The 18,385-nt window shown below is 40.8% G+C and overlaps 1 long non-coding RNA gene and 1 other non-coding gene across 2 annotated transcripts; both read right to left on the minus strand.

Annotated features, from left to right (window-relative positions):
- Positions 1-4,300: 4,300 nt before the first annotated feature.
- Positions 4,301-4,372, minus strand: Trnaa-ugc (transfer RNA alanine (anticodon UGC)). The gene has a single exon. It is a non-coding gene; the product is annotated as a tRNA-Ala (tRNA).
- Positions 4,373-11,894: 7,522 nt separating this feature from the next.
- Positions 11,895-15,355, minus strand: LOC143433880 (uncharacterized). Its single transcript, XR_013070187.1, has 4 exons — positions 15,080-15,355; positions 14,181-14,426; positions 13,496-13,700; positions 11,895-12,125 (listed from the first exon to the last, which is right to left on the minus strand). It is a non-coding gene; the product is annotated as an uncharacterized LOC143433880 (long non-coding RNA).
- Positions 15,356-18,385: the final 3,030 nt, after the last annotated feature.

Raw genomic sequence — 18,385 nt, forward strand, 5'->3', positions numbered from 1 at the left:
AACCAAACCACAGAAGAATACACACTAAATTCAGAAATAGCACATAGCACATAGCATGATGGTTGGTTTTGTGTCATCTTTTCACAAAGCAGGGTCATCAGAGAGGACAGAGAAACAACTGAGAATATGCCTCCATAAGAATATGCTGTAGGCAGGCCTGTAGAGCATTTTCTTAGTAAGTGATTGATGGAAGGTGGTCCTGGGTTCCATATAAAAGCAGGCTGAACAAGTCATGTGAGTATGTCAGTAAGCTGCATCCCTCTATGGCTTCTGCATCAGCTCCTGTCTCCAGGTTCCTGCTGTATTTGACAATCTGCCCTCACTTCCTTTGTTGGTGAACAGTGATGATAGGAAGTGTAAGCCAAACAAACCTTTTGTTCCTAACTTGCTTTTGGCCATTGTGTTTTTCTCACAGCAACATTAACTTCATATGAGACAAAAAGTGAATCGAAAGAATAATGATCTTATCCAAAAATAAATGTAGCTCAGGGCTTAAACTTTAAAAATGCTCAATGATAAAACACACTCAGTAAAGTAAAATGCTCCATGCTTGTTTCTCATTTATTAAATCAAGAACTATATGTGCCTTGTGAGTGTGGCTTTAGTGTGTGTGTGGATGACTGTGTGTATGTGTGTGTGCGTGTGTATCGGTGTATGTGTGTTTTTGCAGGTCATGAATGAAGAAAGTGGACCAGTACCAGAGGTAGACAAGATTTGAGGGGGATGGAAAGAGAGAGAACAATAAAATGTGTGACATTAAAGCAGAAGGTATATTTAGGTGTGAAAAGACACACAATAGAAAAACAGATATGCCAAAATTTTTGGAGTCAATCTAGACACCAGAAAAAAGAATTAAAGGAAATCATGTTGAAACCATTAAAAGTTGTACCCTGTTTCTATTAGAAATCACACACACACACACACACACACACACACACACACACACACAGACTTTATTTGAAGAAGTCACATAGTCCAGAGAATGTGCCACAGCAAATGTAGCTATAAACCAGCTGTCCATCTTGAATTTCTATGTGTACAGAAATTATTCTTTAGGACTTTAAGGGAATTAACACACAAAATACAAAGTAAACTGGTTTGTTAACATGACACATACTTTTAATCAGGACAAAAGGAAGTTCTTAAAAGAGAGACAAGTCTATAGAGGGAAAAGAGAAACACTTGGAAGACAGTACAACATAAAGAGTTAAGAAAATGCATAAACAATGTACAAATATTATTTCCTCTTTATATCAATCTGTGTGTTGGTTGGAGCAAGAATGTATATGTTGTAGTGTAGAGTGGTATACTGTGGTGTGCTGAGGTGCACTATAGTGTGATGTGGTGTGCTGTAGTGTTTTGCGGTGGTATTCTCTGGTGTGTTGTGTGTTGTGGTGCATTCTTGTGTGCTATGGTATGTGGTGATGTGCTATAGTGTGGTGTGGTAAAATATGATGTTGTGGTGTGATGTGCCACCCCTCTTTTTATGAAAGAAAAGAGGGTGGGATGTTGGGCCTTGGACTAGGTAACTCTATTTAACCTGTTACCTTCAGTCAAGTAGGACACAGGTAGAGGGTGTGATTAACAAGTATCTACCTCCAGAGATTTAAATATTAATGAATTATCAAAAGGCCAGGGGCGTAGCTAATTAAGTTATTCCCTCCCCTTTTTCCTTCCCTATAAAATGAGACTCCCCTGGCCTTTGGGGGGAGGGAAGGAAACGTGTACCACTTACATCCATTAACCATGTCATGAACAATAAAGCTTTGAAAAACCGGACTCCACTTGTCACATGGTCTCTCTGCCTGATTCCCAGCTTTTAGAACCCTAGAACCTTGCCGATGCAGCCGCTGGCCCGCCCACCGACAGCTGTGTGAATTTGGGATCCTCTGCTGGCGATGTGGGAAGACCGTCCCGGACCCTGATGCCTGACCACCCTGGGATCCTGCCGCCACCAGACTCCCTCCCCCCCCCCCCGCCTGTGAGATTTCTTCCCCACAATATATGCTCATCAGTCTGACAATTCATTATTGGTAAGATCTCTATTGCTTAAAAAATGTTCTACATGTTCAATGCAACAATAATATGAATAATACTATTTATTTTAATTGGGTTTACTAATTCCAAACCTCACAGATATATGTATAGAAGAATGAAGCGAAGAAACAGAACAAAGACAAAGAAGAACAGTGCCTGAAAAGAGACCTCCATATGGGAGTAAGATTACTAAGCCTGAATGCTATTGGAACAAGGTGGATAAGTCCAGAAAGACTGAAATCAACAGTCATAGTTACACTCACACTTTTATAGACAACTGCCTATTTTGAGGGAACATTTCTTAGTGAATCCCATGCTCAAATCAAGCTTGTGTGTAGACTGGGTTGAGAAGACCTGAATATAATTTTGCTACAACCCCACAAGGTGCTGGGATTTTGGGCATGTGTTCTATGCCTGACATCCTGGACAACTGATATTTGATAAGAATGCAATTTCAATTTGATGCAGAAAGGATTGTCTGTCTGAGAACAGTGCTGAGTTAAGCACATATGTGAACCCAGAAATATAAATACTGGTCATGGAGAGTTGGCACAGTGTTTAAGATTACTGCCTGCTCTTCCACGGGTCCTGAATTAAAATGCCAGCAACCACATGGTGACTCACAACCATCTATAGGGGAATCTGTTGCCTCTGGCATGGTGGTGTACATGAAGATACAACACTCCCATAAAATATAATAAATATTAAAATATAAATTTGGAAGTACACAGTTATCAAATAAAGTATATATCACAACACAGAAAAAAAAAAACAGTCTCTATCACGTGGTGCTACATGAATATTTCACAGACAAAACAGCAAGGAAAAACCAAAATTGGAGAACTGGAGAAGGTGAAATCTATAAAATATAAAAGTTTCCATTGGTTACAAAATGAGAAGCTTTCAGTCCATGACTAGGGGAAAAGTTTGAACAGTTCATATCCAGTAGCAACTTTTCTGGAACTTGCCAAAAAGCTTCCAAAACTCAAGCAGTAAACAGAAATTGAAAAATGTGAAAAGTTGCACATGGGCTGTTGTGTGAACTGGGGCATTGAGTAAGATTGCTCATTTTATAAGGGATTTGTTAGCAACACTAACAAGTCAGGTATGGAGACAGCAGCATGGCTGGGGCTTCTGAGGAGAACCAGAGTTACTTGGTAGAGTGGGTACCACAATAACTGACAACTTAAAATTTCTTAAAATTTGGTTAATCCAAAGCACATAGGTTTTCCACAATTATAACCCCATCACCACGAAGCTGAGGTAGGAGGATCATTTAGAGTTCTAAGCCAGGCTAGGACACCATGATACTGTCTCAAAACAAAGCAAACCTGGAAGTTAAAAAAAACAAAAAACAAAGGAACAAAACCCAACACCACCAAAAATTAGTAAAGAAAGGAAAAGAAAGTATTCTAGCCAACTGCATATGTAAATAATCATCTGAGACATCTATACAGGACCATCATAAACTATTGTTTAGAATTTTCCACCTAATGTCCCACCTCTCATACCGGTTTCACTAGGGGAATACTGGGAGCACAGTGTACACACTCTGTTCTCTCCTATCTCCCCTTCCTCACTTCCCCTCCCCGGAAATGGCACCTGTGCATCATGGTACAGAACAGCACCCTCTGAGAGGCAGACTGCCCTATGTCTCTCTCTTTCTGGAGGGGACTCACTAGCCACAAATCCCAAGGTAGAAGTGAGCCAACTCTGGTCTGGGATCCCTGCATCTGTCTTCCCACCCTCAGGGAGACTGAAGTGTTCATCTCTGGGAACCCACAATCTTGGTAAGAGAGAATGCTTCTCTTGGTGCATCAACTAGGTCTCCATTGAAGAAGGTCTCCAAAAGACCCCAGGTACTATGACAACCATAATGCTCCTTCTCTCTCTGCTCAGTACCTAGGAATGCTCCATCCACCCCTCCCTTTCTTTTTCTTAAAGCAGAACTCATTCACCCTTGTTATCTATCACCACTCTGAGAAAGCACATCCTCTAGGCAACTGCCACCAGCATGAAAGCAGAGCTTTGGTCAAGCTGTGACCAAAACCTATTCCTGGAGGTTTGAGCATGCTGTACTCCCCAGACTATGGAAGGCTCCGTGGAAATGTCATCAGGGTTCTAGAGGAACGCTGTTGTCATGGACATAGATGAGCTCTTTTATCATAGTCACCGGTTTATTGACGTCTCCATGGAAATGTTTCCAGGCTGTGACACCCTATGTAAAAAAAAAAAAGTCCATGACAAGAAAAATGTAAAAGTGTGAAGACACCGGGAATCAAACCCAGGACCCCATGCATGCAAAGCATGTGCTCTACCACTGAGCTACATCCCCATGTCTACCCAAACCCTCATCAAAGCCTATATCAAGCCACAATTCCGGAAGCTGCCTTCCTACAGCCTCAAGGGATCTGAATCATTTCTTTCAGGATCATTTATGAATTCTTGTTTACTACTTTTATGGGATTTTTACCTTATTGCTTATAGGAAAAAACAATCTTTATTCAATGAAAAAAAATTATATGAATAGAAACAAATTTTATCTTCTTTCAAACATGGCACTCCTACAATAACTGGACTATCATGACAAAGTAATTACAATGTCTTTCTGCAGGGTTAGTAACATCACACCAGGGTCTAAACCACCAGCCTAGGTACACTAGGGAGGGACCCATGACTCCAGCTGTATATGTAGGGGAGGATGGCCTTGTCAGGCATAAGTGGGAGAGGAGATTTTTGGTCCCATGAAGGCTGAACACCGAGTGGGGGGGATGTGAGTGTAAGGAGGTGGGTGTGGGGAGGGGGTAGGTGGAGGCACAGCCTCATAGAAGCATGAGGAGGAAGGATGGGATAGGAGGCTTCTGGGTGGTGGGGGGAAGTGGGGTAAGGAGATAAAATCTGAAATGTAAATATAATACCCAATTTAAAAAAAAACAGAATATCCTGGTTACAAAGACTGTAACAAATGTAGATCAGTTTTCCTTAAATGTCTCTACCTGCCTATCTGCAAGTTTTAAAGCATAAAACTAAGAGAAAGATTTCTGTTCCTGTCATAAGGATCATTTTGCTCATGATAAGGATATGCTTTCCTGACAAGTCTCCTACATTAATCCTGTACTCTAGGACTGTCCCATCCCCCAGGACTTTCAAAGGCACAAATGCTGGCCACAGTGACACATACAACTCTAACCCTCTGCTGTGAAGATGGATTTCGGGTGAGACCTGCTGCCTTCCAGCCTAGTTACAAGTCTAGTGACAGAACTTTTCCCAAGTGAATAAATCAGAAAATGATAGAGTAAGTCACCCAAAGTCCTTTTGTGGCCTTCACATGAATGTAAACGTGCACATGAACCACACACACATATACAGCCTGACAGACAGACAACAGACAGACAGACAGACAGACACACTCATACACTCATTCGTATACAAAAATGCACATAGGCACATAACACCCCCGAAATGAGCATGCAAACTGGCACTCACATACACATGCACAGGCACACAAACACACACACTCATACACTCATTTGTATAAACAAAGGCATATATTCCCAATTCCCTTGGACATCCATGCACACAGGCACAGACACAAGCACAGGCACACACACACACACACACACACACACACACACACACACACAAATAAAATCTAATCCACCATGAACAAATATTTCCAACTTTGCCTGTTAAAATGATCAGCATGAAAGAATTATAGTAAAACAGACCACAAACACCAGGATGCTCTTAAAGTCACCAAGGAACATAGTGCTAGGCTAATGATTGACAGAGAGTGAAGGTGTCTGACAGGGAGGGATCTAAGTAGCCATACCGTAGTATTCTGGAGAGGGGTTGGAATATGTGGGAAACACACCTGAGAGCCACAGAATTCAATCCCACTATGGATACCATATTCTCCATAAAATGCCCCTGTATATATATTTTGAACTGCTCATTTTACACTGAGTGGAGATGAAGTGAAATGTTGAGCACAAGATTTGTGGTAATGCATGAATGGAACTGCTCTAGTATACCCACAAAGCTTCCCAACACACTAGAAATACATTAACTTGGGGATATTTGCTACTCTGTAAAATATCAGCCCCTTTCATTAAATTGTAAGAATATAGTGCTGCCACCTTGTGGGTATCATAAGAACTACATCAGTGCAAGTCAGGTCTGATGTACTGTATGGTGGGGAGGGGAAGAGCATGGGCAGGATTATATTCTCATGGCATATAAAACTTAGTATCTTAGGTATATCTAATATAAAGCCAAGATTGGAACCCAATCCTGGTCTAAGTTGATTATAAAGAATAGACATGATGAAGCTGTAGAAGCTAGTATGACAACACGCACATGCATGCAAACACAGAGCACACAGAGGGAATCCATTTGTCCATCTCACTCATTTGCTCCATGAAACTGAACACAGTCAATACTGTCACTATGTACAGAAGATATATACATGTGCATCCTCTATCAATGATATCCATGTGTGTGTGTGTGTGTGTGTGTGTGTGTGTGTGTGTGTGTGTGTACAGGCATGTAAATGGCATAGTGCAAGTGTGGAGGTCACAGGACAATATTAGTTTAGATTTAGTTCTATCCTCAATCTTTAGAGTCAGGGTTTCTCTTTTTCTGCTGCTTTAGGATACTGCACACAGCACATACACCAGGGTATGTGGTACACAAGCTTTTAGTGAGTTCTTATGCCCCTGTCACCGATCTTGTTGTTGGAATCCTGAGATTATAGATTGTGAGGGCCACATCTGGCTTTTTCCATGATTTGTGTGATCTGAACTCAGATCTTGAAGCATGCATGCCTTTGAAACAAGCACTTTTACTTGTTGAATCATCTGCAAGTTATAAAAGCCATCCTCCCTGCTCCTTAATCTTTAAAATTCTAAGTCAAATGTGTCTGTTTTTTCTTCCTTTTTCTTTTTCAGACACCAGTGAGAATCCTGAGCCTGCCTGTTCTGACACTCTGGAATTCTTTCTTATATGAAGGGCTTAGGCATGCCCATCATTTACCTACAGCACAGTAAACTACTGACTCAACTGATGAAACTTCCTGCTCTCTTGTACCCTGACTCCAAAGGGATGGCTTTCTCTATTTCTCCTACCCCTCTCTTCTCTCCTGAAAGCTACCAAAACTTACAGCCTGTCTAATTGTTGAGCTCTTCTTTGCAAAATGATAGCTTATTCTTAAGAATAAAAGACCTCCAAATTGTCCCCTCTGTAACAAAAGTGTCTATTTAAATGTGAAACTGAATGTGAGTGTGTTAGAAAAACAAACTCCAAGAAGAGTTGCATAGTGTGTGACTATAATGACTTCCACAATCAGGAGGCAGAGACTGGAAGATCACAAGATGGTCAAGGTCATCCTGCACTACATAGTGAATTCCAGGCCAGCTAGAAGTCTATGTAAAAGAAAACCAAACCACAAAAGAATACACACTAAAGTAAGAAATAGCACACACACATGCATGATGGTTGGTTTTGTGTCATCTTTACACAAAGCAGGGTCATCAGAGAGGACAGAGAAACAACTGAGAATATGCCTCCATAAGAATATGCTGTAGGCAGGCCTGTAGAGCATTTTCTTAGTAAGTGATTGATGGAAGGTGGTCCTGGGTTCCATATAAAAGCAGGCTGAACATGTGAGTAAGTCAGTAAGCTGCATCCCTCTATGGCTTCTGCGTCAGCTCCTGGCTCCAGGTTCCTGCTGTGTTTGATAACCTGCCCTTACTTCCTTTGATGATGAACAGTGATGTGGAAGTGTAAGCCAAACAAACCTTTCCTTCCCAACTTGCTTTTGGCCATTGTGTTTTTATCACAGCAACATTAACTTCATATGAGACAAAAAGTGAAAAAATATCTAAAGAATAATGATCTTATACAGAAATAAATGTAGTGCAGGGCTTAAACTTTCAAAATGCTCACTGATAAAACACACGCAGTAAAGTGAAATGCTGCATGTTTTTTCTCGTTTATTGAATGAAGAACTATATGTGCATTGTGAGTGTGGCTTCAGTGTGTGTATGGACGAGTGTGTGTGTATGTCTGTGTGTATGTCTGTGTGTGTTTTTGCAGGTCATGAATCAAGAAAGTGGACCACTAACAGAAGTAGACAAGATTTGAGGAGGATAGAAAGAGAGAGGACAATAAAATATGTGACATTAAAGCAGAAGGTACATTTAGGTGTGAAAGGACACACAATAGAAAAACAGATATGCTGAAAATTTTGGAGTAAATTTAAAAGTTAAAAGTTCTACCCTGTTTCAGGTAGAAGAAACACACACACACACACACACACACACACACACACACACACACACACACACATTTTATTTCAAGAAGTCACATAGTCCAGAGAATGTGGCACAGCAAATGTTGAAATAAACCAGCTGACCACCTTGAATTTCTATGTATAGATAAATTATTCTTTAGGACTTTAAGGGAATTAACACACAAAATACAAAGAAAAACTGGTTTGTTAACATGACACATAGTTTTCATCAGGACAAAAGGAAGTTCTTAAAAGAGAGACAAGTCTACAGAGGGAAAAGAGAAATATTGGAAGACAGTACAACATAAAGACTGAAGAAAATGCATTAACAATGTACAAATTTTATTTGCTCTTTATATCAATCTGTGTGTTGTTTGGAGCAAGAATGTATATACTGTAGTGCTGTGTGGTGTAGTGTGGTGTGCACGGGTGTGCTATAGTGTGATGCAGTGTGCTGTAATGTGTTGCAGTGATACGCTCTGGTGTGTTGTGGTGCATTCTGGTGCGCTATGGTGTGTGGTGATGTGCTATGGTCTGGTGTGATTATATGTGGTGGTGTGGTATGATGTGATATTGTTCTCTAAACATACAGATTATATGAATTGGAGACTTTACTATTACATGGGTTGTTGGAGACTGGTTCTAATGCTTAATTCAACTTGGAAATGTGTGTCCAAAATTTAAAGGTCTTTGTTCCCAATGGGGTTTTGGTTGATCAATAAAGATGCCAGGGTTCAATAACTGTGCAAAGAGAGATGGGTCAGGACCACAGAGTTGCAAATGCTAGGCATCAGGAGGGAGGAGAAAGGAATCACAAGGACATGGGGGTGAATGATGGATGGACATAGGAGGTTCAGTAGATAAGGCCAAAGAGCCATATGAAATTTCTGGTAAGTGGCCACTGGCCACTTCCTTGATTGGACATGGAGTAGCAAGGGTAGATTTATGAGTGCATTTAGAAATTGCCTTTGAGGTAGCCAAGGCAATTACAATTTAACTAGTGTGTGTGTGTGTGTGTGTGTGTGTGTGTGTGTGTGTGTGTGTGTGTGTGTGTGTTTGTGTTCAATATGAAGATCCCAAAGATTTCCTGGGCAAGTAGTTAGAAGTACTTCCCATGTGGAGAATAAAGGGGTGTATTAAGAACTCAACTTTACACGGGAAGATTGTGAAGGAACAATATTAAGAATGACACCAGAAAGAGCTAGACATGCAGCACACACCACATGTGAGGACCACTAATTTAGCAACTACCCTTGAGTTCATGGACACCTGCTGTAAAAGAATTACTCCAGAGAGTCTTTGTCCCTCCTTCTTTTTGAGTTGGCACAGTGTTTTTGTACATGGAATCACACTTAACCTCAAAAGACTGCTGATGAACATGAGACAGGATATGAATAACCTGTTAATTAGGATAGGATGGTAGAAGAGAAAAAGCCTTCCCAGAGCAAACACACATTCTATACATACATTCGGACTGGGAAGGGAATCTCCACAGAACACTGCAATCTTCTCAATGAGCTCATGCTTCTGGGATACAGAGATCAAACCTTTCTCTGTCACACTGGAAGGTAACACACAGGAAATAAACATGGAGTAGAGGAAACCAGGAGGAGAAAGCAGCTAAATCCCAGAGGATGGAATGATGGTGGATTGTCTGGCCAGACTACTTCAGTAGCAGGAATACAGGATCCCTTTCTTCTTCCTAGTTGATAACCCTGAACACACCCAGCAACGCCAGGGAATATATACACAAAGTGGAAGTGTGAGCTTGTCCATTTACCATTACATTTCCAGGAGCCCCGCCTTTCCATGTACTATTCAAAGACACAGAGTGAAATGTTCAGACTCAGGAAATACTCCAGAGGCATCAGATGAAGACACCATGAATTCCACTGGCCAATACTGGGTCAAACTGAGCTTCAAACTATAGAATGGCAATATGAGTGGGTAACAGTGTGAGAAAACATGGGTATTCTGAGCCATAGGGATATAAATCAATATGGAGAATAAAGAAGCAATGTACTAAACACCAGATCACCTTTGAAGAAGTAGCAATAGAATTTTAACACTGAAAAGATATCATCACAGCTATAAGTGATTTAACTAACTTATTAGTCCCTTCCAGATCCCACAGGAGTCATTTAGGCCTCAACATTATGACAATAGGCAAGCAATGCAGGGGTAGAAAGTTGTATACCACATGTCCTTCTAACATATGCTGGCATCTGACTGTGAATGTCATGAGGTCATAATTTAACCCTTAATGACCTACACAGAGAAAAAATGTCCCTTGTCCCCAAAGCACTAAATTTCCAGTCAGTCAATCACTTTCTGCAGACCCAGCTTTTTTTACTGGAGTCCCTGTTCCCACACACACTTCTTCTACAGAAGGTATTTGTGCTGCTTAATATATTTTGTCATACAACCTCTACTCCAAGATACATGTGTTTTTTCCAACATCATCAATTTCCTATAATACAAATAAAGAAATGTTAAAATTGAGATATAAAGGTTACAACATTTCTTTACTATACAAACTGTGACCCAGCCATAAAAAGCAAACCACTTTTTCTTTTCCAGTAAAACAAAGGGTATGGTTCAATGATAAATTAACTTTGAATATAGCGCAACTAAATTTACCTATCACTCAGTCAGAAAGTTTTATTTAGAGTTCTGGTTATATCTCCACTAACAAAATACTTAACCCCTTAAGCAGCAGTCATTTATAGCAACTCTTGTAAGTACAGCAAAGCAACGGAAACACTGATTTAAAAAATGATGCAAAAGACATTCTGGATTGTAGAACAACATATCCCAGAAAGAATATAAACAAAATTTTGTGATTTTATATGTACACACTCCAAGGATTCTGTCAGTATCCAAAGTATTTTTATGGCTGTATTAGCAATGGAGTTTTGGGAGATATATTCCCAAGGGCCACATATTAATAGACTCAAGGAACAGATTAAATTGAAATAGTGGAGTAAATGCTTGGTTTAAAGAACTTTCTACAACAAACTTCATATTTATGTATGAAAAGTTATATAACCTTATATGAAAATATCATGAAGTATCTTTCTACACATACTAAATGTATTCCTTGAGAGGGAAAATTAAAATATCTAAAGTATATTAGGTTAAGTTCACAAGACCATCATAGATATTTTGATCATGCATCCATTTACAGAATTAAATGTGTATACAAAATGTATTTTCCATTATACATCATAAAGAAATGAGTTGGTGACAACTATTCTTTGCATCACATTGTCAACTTACCTTATCCACGAGTATGTTCTTGGTATGCCAGTAAAAAAAACATGTTCATTCACTCCTCATTCAGTCATCCACAGATATACTTAGAAGAAGGTGCAGAAGTGTGAAACATGTTACATGTATTTTTTTCTTTCAAACATTCCAAGCATGGAATAGTAGCCTGAGATTGAAGAGTAATTTACTGGGCTTTAGTTATCTATACAGACCACTTGAATTAAGTCCACAAATTAGCACATCAAATAACAAAACCAGACATAAAGCAGGTTGAAATCAGTAAACATTTCAGATATGTGTTTTAAAATGATTTAATTTCTATAGAAAAAGTGTAATCACAATATAATGTGACAGAAATTGCCAAAGGGATGATGTAGTGATTGCAGTAAGGTTGCATGCAGCAGCAGGTTTGTGTTCAACCATCCATGTCTGGGCAGTAAGGTTGGGACCACTCCACTGATGCTGAAAGCTCTGAAGATGATGAATGGTATTTCAGCCTCTTTCTGCTCCTCTGGAGATCTCATACCTGAGGGAAGGAATGCTATATCGATAAGTAGGAGAATGATCAAGGCCTCTTTGTCTGCATTGTGTAAGTGTTACATATTTTGAGCAAAGTGGGAAAGCTGCTTGGTCAGAAGGTAAAACCAGAGTTTGCACGGAGGATAAAGATATCACTACAGAGACCCCATCTAATGAGAAAGGATTGTGTGAAGTTTCCTTAGCCAGAGGTGGAGTTTGAAGATCCCATTCGTCAGAAAGAGTATGTGTGAGACAATGTGGGCATTATTGAAGGCCTCATATGCAGACCCTGAATGCCCTCAAGACTAGTCAGAGATGTATGACCAGGGATGAGTGGGTCAGAGGTGAGAAGTCTGAATCTTGTCGAGGGGTATGGGAAAGAAGTGAAACCCCCAAAACCATGGAGAAAATACAGGATCCCTAGGATCAGAGCTGAAATATTTGAGGGTTTCTTGGGAAGAGAGTGGAAATCTGTGACCATTTTATAGAGGTAAACTAGCATGTTTGGTTGGGTAGATTTTGAAATTTGCATACTCCTCCTCAGAGACATGGGTTCCTTGTAGAGAATGTGGTGCTAGGTCAGGCAGCAGTCTGAGCATCCATCAGAAAACCTGGCTGACAGTCCCACACTGGTTCTCCTTCTTAAGCATATGTTCAGCTGCTAGGTCTAGGTATGAAATGTGGGGAACACATCATTTTGGTTTCTGCCTTGAGGCAGTGAGCTTCTGTTCTGGGCTGCACTTGCTAAGCTTGGGCTCTGGAACTTACAGCCTGGGAGGTCTGGAGGTCCCTTTGGGTGGATGGAAATAATATAGGTCCTAAAGATAGGGTGGGGAATGTCTGAGGACCCTGCACCAGAGGAGGACAATGTGATGTCCTCCTTGGTTAGAAAGGCATATTTGAAGATGGCCTGGGGAAAATGAAATCTGAGAACCACTGGAAAATCAGAGGCAGGACTTTGGAAGGATCTGAGGCCCAATTATGTACTTAGTGAGTACACTCCCACAGGAAAACAGTTTGAAGTTCTGAGAACCCTTTGGATACTGGTGGAGTGTAGTTCTCTATTAGAACAGGCAGCATGGAATCCTTTGGTGAGAAGAGGAATATTTCAGGTATAATTAGGGAGAGGAAATAGTCTAGAAGCCAATTCAGTAATAGAGGGTACTAAGAGAACTTTGGGTAAGGGGAGATATATCTAATCTCCCTGTGTGCAGAGGAGGAATTGTTTCTGCCCCTCTGGGGACATGTGATAGATCCAAGATGCTCTAAAGTAGAAAGATGAGATTGGAGGTCCCCAGGATTGTATGGAAGAGGTTCAGCCTTCTTACTCTTTATGTCTGGAGCACTATTGAGCAGAAGTTGAAGGTTGATTGATACCTTGAGAATTAAAGAATGTTCCTTTATTAGCTCCAAACTTGAAATCACAATCTCGAATTCATACCATCCGATAGTTGGTGCTAGGCATGACAGATGTCTTAGAAGTCTTCTAAGAACCTGGAATGCAGTAGCCTCATATTCAGTGTATTCCTCAAATATATGTCCATCCTCGCATTTCTCTGCATGGAGGACAGACTGTCTGGGTCTGTGGGACCAAAACAAAGAAAGTAGTCTCATTTACCCTTGCCTTGATATTCTTTTCAAGGGGACCTCCCTCCACAGTTCTCTTAGATCTCTTAGGTCAGAACAGTGCTTCCCAGACCTCTGAAATTAGAAGTTGTGTGTAAGAGATGCACTGGGAAGATGGTGACTCTGTGGTGTTTCCTCAATCACACAGGCCAGGTCTGGAGCACTGCCTCTTATGAATGTCTAAATCTTCCTGTGTAGAATGGGGGAGGAGCTTGGTCAGCTTTGCTTGGAAGTAGCACTGTTGTGCCCTTCCTCTACGAGGTAATGTGCCAGATTTCATGGGAATAAGAGTGTCACAGCACCCTAGTCATAAGTGGGATTTCTGAGAAACTCTGTGAAAAGTGAAATTCTATACCTATTTGTCACAGAGGTAAAATCTCTTTCTATTTTCAATAAAATAATAAAGACCATTTCTCATTGGAGAAAATGTAAATACCTTGTGGACCACAGGAAATTTCAGTATTGCTCGATTACTTTCCAATTATTTTTCAGTATTTAGAGTGTCCATATATTTTGTGTGCTGTGGGAAAGTCCAGGCTGCAGTTGTTTCAATATTCCAACAGGTTGAATGGTTATCTTTAGGCTATGAAACTTTTGGTCAGAGGAAATAAGTCCAAGGCCTCTTTATTCAGTGGAGGAATGTCTCAGAATATATGTAGTAGGAATAAGCTTGGAAGATATCCTAGACAGTTGGGATATAGCAGGCACACAAAGTCAGTAAAACAAGATCAATTGACACCTTTCAAAAGAGGGTGGGCATGAGTCCACCTTGGGCTAAACGATTTCAAGAACTGTGGGCATTAGGAGAAAATGTTATTGCCCCCTAGACAGAAGGGTAAGAGTAAATATTTATGAGCAGGCATGGAGTGTCTGAGGCTCCTCATTATAGGCAGAGAGAAAGGCACCAAAGATTCACTATGAAAGGATGACATTTACAGACCACTTGGACAGAGACTGTGCATTTGCGGACTACTGTAACAAAAGTAGTTATTCTGATGTCCCTTTCAGATGAGAGGAGTTGGATGTGAGATACAGTTAAGTGGAATTTTTGTGCCCTCCTTCATCAGAAATGAAGTTGAAATCCTTCTAATTATTGTGGACCTTTTTAACTCAAAGTGGACTTTGAGACCTTGGGCAGAAAGAGATTATCTCATGCCCTGTCCATCTTGTAAGATAGATATTGGACCCTCTTATATGCAGAGGGTGCATTTGATATATAATGGACAGAATTTGATTGTCTAAAGCAATGATGTTCAGAAGTAGAAGATTAAAGCACACTTAGAGTCTGCTTAAAGTCCCAAACCTTTTTAAGGATGAAAAAATGTCCTAGCCTACCTTGAGCAGGGATGGTAGGACTGCTTCACAGTTTAGAAGATTTGCATCCTCAGTTACACTGTGGTAGGCAGCAATCTAAGAATTATTCATCAGTCATGATTGTCAGTCTCTAAGTCCTCCTGAAGTTTGTCATCAGCTACATGGGTAAGTGCATGAAGGATGGTATGAAAAACAGAAGACTGAAGTGTCAGGCTCTGTTAACACAGGGCAGAATTAAATGATGCCCCTGTGGTCACACAGGTATTTTCTTAGTGGCCATGGTTAGAGGGAAATGATCTAAAGTTCATCTCAGAGGGTATGTTTGAGGCCCATATATAGGTGGGGGATGCTTTGAGGACCCTTTGATCTTGGTCCCCTTAGGCACAATGAAAATCCTGAGATCCCAGTAGTGAACTCCAGTCATTTTTATTACTGACCTTGGACAGAAGGGGAAGGTTTAAGGTAGTATTTGTAAGAGCAGAAAGGCCTGAAGGCCACCCATTCCAAGTCAAGTGCTGATGACCCTTCATCAAAGGAGATGGTATGTGATGCCTGGAAAATAGATGCAATTTGAGTAGTCTGTATTCATAAATGGAACATCTGGAGTCATCCAGAACTGCTTGGCTTAGAAAGAAAGTGCTGGCCATGTTTAAACAATAGAAGCTCTAATCCTCTCACTGTGCAGAAGGGAGAAATTTAGCTTACCTTGGGTAGTGGGAGAACAGTATGGTACTGCATCTTTTGTGTCCAAAGAGTCTTCCCAGCTTCATTATCCATATATTGTACATCCTGTTGGAGAAGGTACAAGAAACAATCAGCAAGCTCTTTCTTCAGGATGAGAAGTGGTCTGAAATCTGATGCTCCCTCAAAGTGGTATTGGTCTGTGCATATCCTTAAATGAGAGACAGGAACATTGCATTTCTGACAACCACCTATAGATCGCATATCTGTTAGTTTCACTTTCCATTTTCTACCCTCTGTCATACACCCAGAAACTTGTGGGGTCCACTCTGAGGTTGCAATTGTGTTTGCCTGGCAATTTGGTCAGAGAGATTGGCACTATGTAAGACGTGTTTAAAGTCAAGTGTAAGGTGCCCTTGGAATGAAGCTATGAACTAGGGTGTCCCATAGCTAGAGGCTACATCTGAATTTCCTGTGACTACAGATGGAATGAATGAGACCCACTTGGCCATAGGAGACAACCTGTGGTCTCTGTCATCATTGTTTCATGAGAAATACACCTTGTCCAGGAACTGGATGTCTATAGTCCTTGTTGTTGAAGGAGGATATCATAGCCTCCTTTTACACTACACTGGACTGCATGTGAGTAGATTTGATTCTGGTTTCTACAGAAGGGATGGCATAAGCCTTACTCTACCTGGGGCCTCTTTAGCCAGAAGACAAATGACTTAGGCCTGCTTTCAAAGAAAAAGAAAGTTTGAGGGTGTTTCCTCTAAATGAGTACTTTAGTCCACCTTGGACAAATGGGGAAGGTCTGCAGTATGTTTAGTTGTAGGAGGGAGGTCTGACATTCTCTTCAGTAAAGTAAAAAAACTGAGGTATTTGGGAAGAAAGAAAGTGCTCGGCCTTTATGAGAAAGTAAAACTTGAGACCTGTTGTGCAAAGGTATGGATGGGTTAGAAAGCCCTAGGAGAGGGTAAGTACCATGCAGCATCCTGATAGACATGAATGACCCTGTACCTTATTCAGTAAAGGAAGGTCCCAGCACTGCTCTTCAGCTTCTAACTCTCTTTAGTTGGTAGAGGTTCCAACAACTTGTGTTTGGTCTGGGGGAGTTCAGGCAACAAGACAATCCTTTTTCAAACAGCCTGGATGCCTGTCCCTGGCTGGTTGCCTCCTTCAGTTTGTCTTAACATGTCCATGTATGGGCAACAGCAATGTGATTAGGCTATGGAGCATAACATAGGATCCAGCCAATAATTCTCCACATAGGTCCTGGGACCTCAACTAGAGTGAAACAATATATTTCCTTAGCCACATGGTGAAAGGTGAAAGGCTTGGATCTCTCTTATTATAGTGTATACATTGGAGGTAGTTCAAAGACATAAGAGAATTCTTGAAGATACAAGGCACGATACACAATTATTCAAAAGAGCATATCTAATGTCACCTTTGGAAAAAAGGAACGTGGGAGCTTCCTTTGGTCAAAGACAGTGGCTCACATCTCCCTTGCAGAAGTGGACAAGATCCAAGGCCACATTGTTTGATGAGGGAAGGGCAGAGGCCGAGTTCTCTCAGGACTTCAAAAAACAAGGAGTGTGAAAGTAACTGGGCACAGAGGAGTCTGGGAACACCTCTTCCCAGAATGAGAAGTTTCTAAGACAACCTTCAGCGAGGAGAAATCCTGAATGTCTTGGTTCATAAGCTAGAGGTCCCAGTCCTATTTTGTAGAACAGAAATATCCGTCACCCATGGTCAGCAGGGGAAGGTTCTAGACTACATTGTGCACTGGAGGAATGTTATGATTGCCTCACCCCAGATGCATACCCTATGTGAAATCTGTGAGAGTCCAGGCAATGATCACCTCAATCTTCCACAAGCCATTGATGTTTCCCCAAATCTGTGTTCAAACTGCACACATCTGCAATAATTGATAGGCATCATGCATTTTTTAATTGAATATTTTTTGGATATTTTACTTACAAAACAGATGTCATGCCTCTCCCCATTTCCCTCCCTAAAACTCCTATCCCATTCCCCCTCCCTGTTTTGCTTTTATTTTATACCATTTTAATTGCATGCGACTATAAGGTCAGTTCTGCATTTTGATGACCAATTTGAGGCACCAAGGTATGAATCCGATATTCATCTTTATATCTTCTATCCCATGATCTAAAAGCAGAGAATGTGAGGTAGCCATTGTTTGCAAATGTGTTGTAAAGATGTCTTGGACAGAGCGGTTAGCTTTAAGAAAACTTCGTTAATGGGGTGTTGTGAGGCATGGTTGAAGAGAAGGTCTGGTGTTCTTTAGTTGCCCAGGTGGACACATGAAGTCCCTGGTGTAGAGATGAAGGTTTGAAACAGCTTTTACACAGGGGCTAGTTTTGAGAGCCTTTTGAATAGTTTTTATTCCCAGGGCCCCTTTGCAGAAATTGAAGGTCTAAAATCTATTGGCAGGTGGAGGTCACAATAGGCCCAAAATCCTACTGGTAAGACAGACAGGAATGTTCGATGCTCTTTTATGTATAATGAGTGGTATAAAGCTCCTTGATCCTGACAGCCCTTTAAGGAGAAAAGACTCAAAGCAACTTATAGGATAGAATTTGTAGGAACACGTAAGGCATAATAGTGTTTTTAAGGCCCATT

This window comes from Arvicanthis niloticus (genome assembly GCF_011762505.2).
Source record: "Arvicanthis niloticus isolate mArvNil1 chromosome Y unlocalized genomic scaffold, mArvNil1.pat.X SUPER_Y_unloc_8, whole genome shotgun sequence".
In the NCBI taxonomy this organism is placed as follows: domain Eukaryota; kingdom Metazoa; phylum Chordata; class Mammalia; order Rodentia; family Muridae; genus Arvicanthis; species Arvicanthis niloticus.